At 41.0% G+C, this 6,033-nt stretch overlaps 1 long non-coding RNA gene across 1 annotated transcript; it reads right to left on the reverse strand.

Annotated features, from left to right (window-relative positions):
- Positions 1-268: 268 nt before the first annotated feature.
- LOC117031791 (uncharacterized) lies at positions 269-3,504 on the reverse strand. The gene is made up of 3 exons (XR_004424613.1): positions 3,419-3,504; positions 1,370-1,516; positions 269-539 (listed from the first exon to the last, which is right to left on the reverse strand). It is a non-coding gene; the product is annotated as an uncharacterized LOC117031791 (long non-coding RNA).
- Between the last annotated feature and the right edge of the window lie 2,529 nt (positions 3,505-6,033).

The following is a 6,033-nucleotide window of genomic DNA, read 5'->3' on the forward strand; positions in this document are numbered from 1 at the left end:
TACCATAAGAAAAACTTGTAAATAAGGAAATACTAGAAAGGTCAAAATAAAAGTTCATACTCTATAAAAATACTTTTTGCAAGGAAATAAACAAGATGTGATTCTTTTCTCAGAAGAGCGTCCTAGAAGTAAAGTTTGGCTGGAAGATAATAAATGAGCTTATTATTTCCTGAGGCTTTTTATAGATTTCTACTGTTTTCATGATCTCAGTTTTTTTATTCCACTTCACAATGGGTTAGTGTAGCCATTGCAAACAAGTTTGGGTGTTTGATGGCGCAGCTGGGGCTGCTGAGAGAAGTGTTTGAAAAATGTAGTCCTGGGACCTCCACCAAAGACTGACCGAAGTCAGAATCTCGGGATGGAGCTTTCACTCTTTCAGCATGCCCCTCAGTTGACTCACACTCACACTGAATTTGAGACCCAATAGCATAAATATTCAGCTTCCTGGGAAGACGTTTTCTTCTCTCACGGGAGTTCTTGCACTTATGTTGATCCAGCTAGTTCTGACGCCACTGTTGTCTTTTCTCTCCACTCCAGGTCTATTAAGATATAATTGACACATAACATTGTGTAAGTTTAAGGTGTGCAATGTGATGATTTGATACATGTACATGATAATATATATTGTGAAATGATTACCACAGTAAAGTTAGTTAACAGCTCAAAGTGGTTAGTTAATACAATGTGGTTTGTTAACAGTTAACACATAATTACCTTTTCGTTTTTGGTGTACAGTGACAACATTTAACTTCTACTCTCAGCAACTTTCAAGTCTACGAGGTCAGACAATTAAGTTCGCCAACTCATCCTAGAAAGAGTGCTACATCCCTCATTGCTGAATATCACTATGGTCACCTTCAAAGTACTCCCCTTGGGAAGCTACGCACCGATGTCACTCTTTAAAGCAATTTTGGAACTCTTTTTCTGGAATGGACATCAGAGCTTTCATCGTATTACCCTTGATGTCCTGAATGTTATCAAAATGTCTTCCTTTCAACATTTCCTTTATCTTTAGGTAAAAAAAGAAGTGATTGGGGGCCAGATCAGGTGATTAGGGAGGGTGTTCCAATACAGTTATTTGTTTACTAGCTAGAAACCTCCTCACAGACAGTGCTGTGTGAGCTGGTGCATTGTCGTGATGCAAGAGCCATGAATTGTTGGCGAAAAATTCAGGTCGCTTTCGTCTTTTTTACACAGCCTTTTCAGCACTTCCAAAGAGTAAACTTGGTTAACTGTTTGTCCAGTTGGTACAAATTCGTAATGAATAATCCCTCTGACATCAAAAAAAGTTAGCAACATCGGCGCAACAAGTTCGCGAACTTAATTGCCAGACCTCGTATAATGCAGTATTATTAACATCGTCTCTTACCAAGCAATCGTGGTAGGTATTCATCTCAGTCCACAAACTGTGATGCTTAAGAAAGCACATTTCCTTTCCCTTTCTTCCTCCCTCACTTCCTCGCTCCTGGTATCTTTGCTTCATTGTCCCTTGGTTGCAGCTTGGTTACTGTCAGTGCTAATGAGGAGAGAGGAAGTAAAGATTTCATTTTAAGCAAATGGCACAAGTGCTGCACATAACATCTTCACTTGTGTCCTGTTGGCAAAATCTCAGCCACATGGTGACTCCTGGGTGGAAGGGAGCGTGAGCTATGCAGTCATGGCTGGCACCCTTGTGCCCAGCTAAAACCTCGCAATTTGGAAGGAGGGGAGAATGGATTTTGGAGGAATAATTACCAAGATGCCACTTTCTTTATATTTTTCTTTCCTCCTAATGTTGGCCTCTCTAGAGGTTTGCCTGAAGATTTGGCTTATATCAAGTGGGTTTTCTCAAAGCTTGAGCAATAGTATTTTGAGACTATTTTCTTGAGGATTGAGGAGATGCCTGGGAAAGGACTTAACCTGTGTTTACTGCCAAGTTTAAGAAACTTCTAGGCCTTGGGAATGGGTGAATGTCCCAACAGAAGTGTATGTGCAGAGGATCTCATCCATAGACAAGCAGCCAGCTCAGGCCAGCCAGGCCTGATAAAGATGTCATCTGCGCTGGAAGGACGCGATGCAGTTAGTGCCTGGCGGGGACTGTCACCTTACCACTGATGGCACATTTGAGTCCTTGGGAGTAGGGTTTCCAAATTCCCGACATTTTGGAACCTTTGGGAATCGAGAACAGGGAAATCATATTTCCTGTGAATTCTCGAAAATTCCCAAAATAATCTTTTTAATTTAACTTTTGTTGATAATCTGTAATAATGGCTGTAACAGTAAATGTTAATAAACAGAAAAGTGGTAGAGAAGATGGGGCAACTGGGGTTCGTGGCCCCGGTGCAGTCTTTCAGAGGTTTTGAGACACTCCTATATGTAAAATGTCGATGCAAAACTTGAGTAAATAAAATTTCCTAAATGGAGGTCGACCAGAATTTCATGACTGGTGCATCTCTTGCCCTGAGCGCTAAACAGAGGTCACTATGGTATCATTTTGGCTAGGTTTCTGTTATATTTCAGGTTTGCTCAAAATATAAACAATGTAATTAATACAAACTTTATTTAACTAAACCTTATAGTATACAGTGAGTTTTCACATATATCACACAATGTGTCAACATTCCCAATCTCATTTAAATATTTTATTTATTAAATTAAACATTAATAGAAAACAAAAGCAAATATTATCTGTTTCGAAATTTAAGAAATACTTCAAATAGTTTTTATTTGTCATTTTTAAAATGAAACTTTAAGAAACATAGAACGGTAATTGCCCAATCAGACAATAGTGATCTTCACTTTGTAACAAATATACTTGATGTGGAAAAATTTCTTTCATTTTCTGTAGACGTTGGTCATATTTTTATGTGTGTGTCTAAAAGCATCTTCAGGTTGGGAGTGAAAGAATTTGTTGCTTCATATAAGCTCATTTCCTTTCTTAGAGAAGCAAATATTTTGTCTGCATGCATAGGGCTAGGCTTGATGTCAAAATTGATATTGCTTTAGTCAATTCACACTTCAGATCAGATTCTGATTTAATGCCAGAACTCTCTGTAAGGACATCCTTTATTTCTTCTCTTGGAACTTCTTCTGCTGTAAATGTTCCTTTAAAAAGTCTTTCCATTAATGACTTTGCCAATTGTGCAATTTCATTCTTACTTGACAAGGCAAAAAATTCATCCTCTTCCATCTCACATAGACAACAAACGTTGCTCAAGTATCTTGTGAGAGACACGAGATCTCTATTTCTACTTTTAACCAATTCAAATTTTATTCCCTTTAAAAGCATTAAGAAAAAACTGAGAAAGACCTATATTGTGCACCGAATATTTATAGCTAAAAAAAGTCCCACAAAACATTATGATATGAGATTGGAGATTACTGTAATATCGGAATAAAATATTAGCAGTGCAAGTTGTTTTTAAATAGACTGACTTACCCACAGCAGCTGAGAGAGCCAAGAACACTCACATACATCACAATCGTCAGCCGCAAACAAACTGATCAAATGTGGTTGGTAGTATCGGCCGTCACTTTGTGGAAACAATTCATCGTGGAGAACAGAAAACAGTTTGTATTTACACAGATAAATATTTATTTTCTCAACCCAGGATTTGACTACAATGTCATATTAAGGCAAACTATCTCAGATTTCCTTAGTTAGTTGACCTGAAGATGACTTTGTAGTCAAATCCTGGGTTGTGAAAATAAATATTTCTCTATGTAAATACAAACTGTTTTCTGTTCTCCATGATCAAATGTGCTCGATTTACAAGAGCTAAAATTAGCTACTCATGTGATTTCTCATTCTGGTGTTGCCTGTGCATGTCTGGTGGCGTGTAACATTGTAACACAATGTCACTTTAGATAGCGAAAAATAGGAAAAATGTCTAAGAGATACATTTGTGTAGTACCTTTGCTTCCCATTGTGGGTATTCCTGGGTTCAAGGAGCCGATTTTCCTGATTTCCCAACCAACTTTTCTTGGGATTTGGGAATGGGAAAGTGAAAAAGAATTCCTGAGAATGGGCCCGGAAACCCTACTTGGGAGGAAGAACAATGTGTAACTAACACCCCAAGAAACTATTTTAACCTTGAAATATTTTTAGACCCAAGACACACTGCCTTTGGGACCATTTCAACAATTCTTAAGGTGAAGCGGGGAGCACAGCTCCTTTCCTCCCATTGTGCTGCAATGACCACACAATTTGACAGCTTGCAGACGCAGGAGTGGGGGACCGTGGAGTCCACGGAACTCTAGGGAGGGCGACCTGCCAGGTGGAGGTAACACAAAGCAGCCGGGGAGTTTGGTGGAACTGTCCTTAGCCTCACAGTGAAGAGCCTTCTTAGAGACGCTGGCCCCAGCTGACAGGGACACTGCCTTTTCCAGACTGGCACTGCAGAAGTTCTAAGGGTCAAAGTGGGCAGATTGACAGCAGCCTGGGGGAGTGGCGTGGGCAGTGGACAGCAGGCTGGTGTTTGAGCACACGTGAGGCCCTCCTGGGGACTCCAGGAGCAGGGAGTTTATAGTGGGCCAGCGGTGGTGGGAGCCAAAGTCAGCGCAATTTCGATCCCCTAAAGCAGAGACCTGTATGGCTTCGGCTAGGCACAGAACATTCCCTTTGCTGTTAAAAAAGGGCTTCAACTTGATAAACTCCATTGTTTTTAAAGCTCACTAATTAAAATTTGAAAATATCGCATCATTTAAATTGCACTGATTTATACTAGATAATACTTCCCCCAACCCTGACCTGCATTCCTTACATAATTTGCGTTGGTAGAGAAAGGACAATGATTTCAGAAGGGACAGTACGCATATGCGTAGTGATTGTAACTACACCTAGGGAAAGGCTAACAAAGCATCTCCCTGCCTTGGGCCCTCACAGCACTGCATGTCTCCATTGGTTCATTGCATTGAGCCTTTTACTTCAAATGATTTGATTTGTAGATTGTTAAAGTTAGCTGATGGCTCTGAGATTTGTTAGTTATAGATAGGGACACAACAGCCAAGCTCAGAGTGAGAGCGCTGCCTAAGACCCCAGTTTCTGACTCCCTCTGTTAGGTTACACTGCTCTGGAGGCAGGCAGTACGGCTCGCCTGCCGTGCCGTCTTCTGCCGTGCCCAGTGCGCTTTCATCTATGCTGCCGTATGAATCCGCTGAAACGAGACAAACTGCATCTTATTTATGTGAGATGAATTTTATATTGGAAAATAGAAACAGGGCTAAAATCTTGTGAGAAGATATCCATGAATTTTAAAGGGCCATTTCTATGTAAGAGACTAGAACATGGATGCATCCCTCTTGGGTGAGCTTGTTTTATCTTAATGACATATGGGGATTCAACAGGAGAAAACTGGGGATATTTTATACCTTAAATGTAACCTAGAGCTGGTATTTAGTGGAATAGTGGGAAATAGTTTAAGAATAAGTTTTGGGTATATAGCAAACATTTATTTAATTCTTACTATGTGCCAGGCATTGTTCCAAGTGCTTTACAACTTTAACTCCTTTGGTCCTCATAATAGTCCTAAGTGTTTGGTTCTTTTATCCTCAATTCACAGATACGGAAAGTAAGGCATGGAGAGGCAAATAACTTACTGTGTGGATCACACAGTGAATACTGACAGAGCCAGGGTTCAGCCCAGAAAGTCAGGCTCCCTACTGCCTATCTAAGGTGCGGACTACATATGGAGTTCTGGGCAATTCTCTCTCTCTCTCTCTCTCTCTCTCTCTCTCTCTCTCTCAATTATTACCAAACTGCAAGGCTTCCTATGGCAATTTCTGTAGCCTGGTCACAAGCATGATGAGAGGCTTCCAGCAGCTATTGCTGGCACAGCTGACACGTCTTTGAGTCTGTGTCAGCACAGGACCCACCCACCACAGCCCACCGTGACCAACTGATGAGGGTCTGGGCCGGGTGCCCTGGTAGAATCCTTGGGCAGAGTCAGCACAGGCGGAAAGTCATGTGGCTTTGCTGACAAAGCTTTCCAGCCTCCAGAGGCTTCTGTGGCGACCAGGGTGGCATGGAAGGAAGTGAAGACTTCAGGGCTTGTA

Source organism: Rhinolophus ferrumequinum, chromosome 2, assembly GCF_004115265.2.
Source record: "Rhinolophus ferrumequinum isolate MPI-CBG mRhiFer1 chromosome 2, mRhiFer1_v1.p, whole genome shotgun sequence".
Lineage (NCBI taxonomy): Eukaryota > Metazoa > Chordata > Mammalia > Chiroptera > Rhinolophidae > Rhinolophus > Rhinolophus ferrumequinum.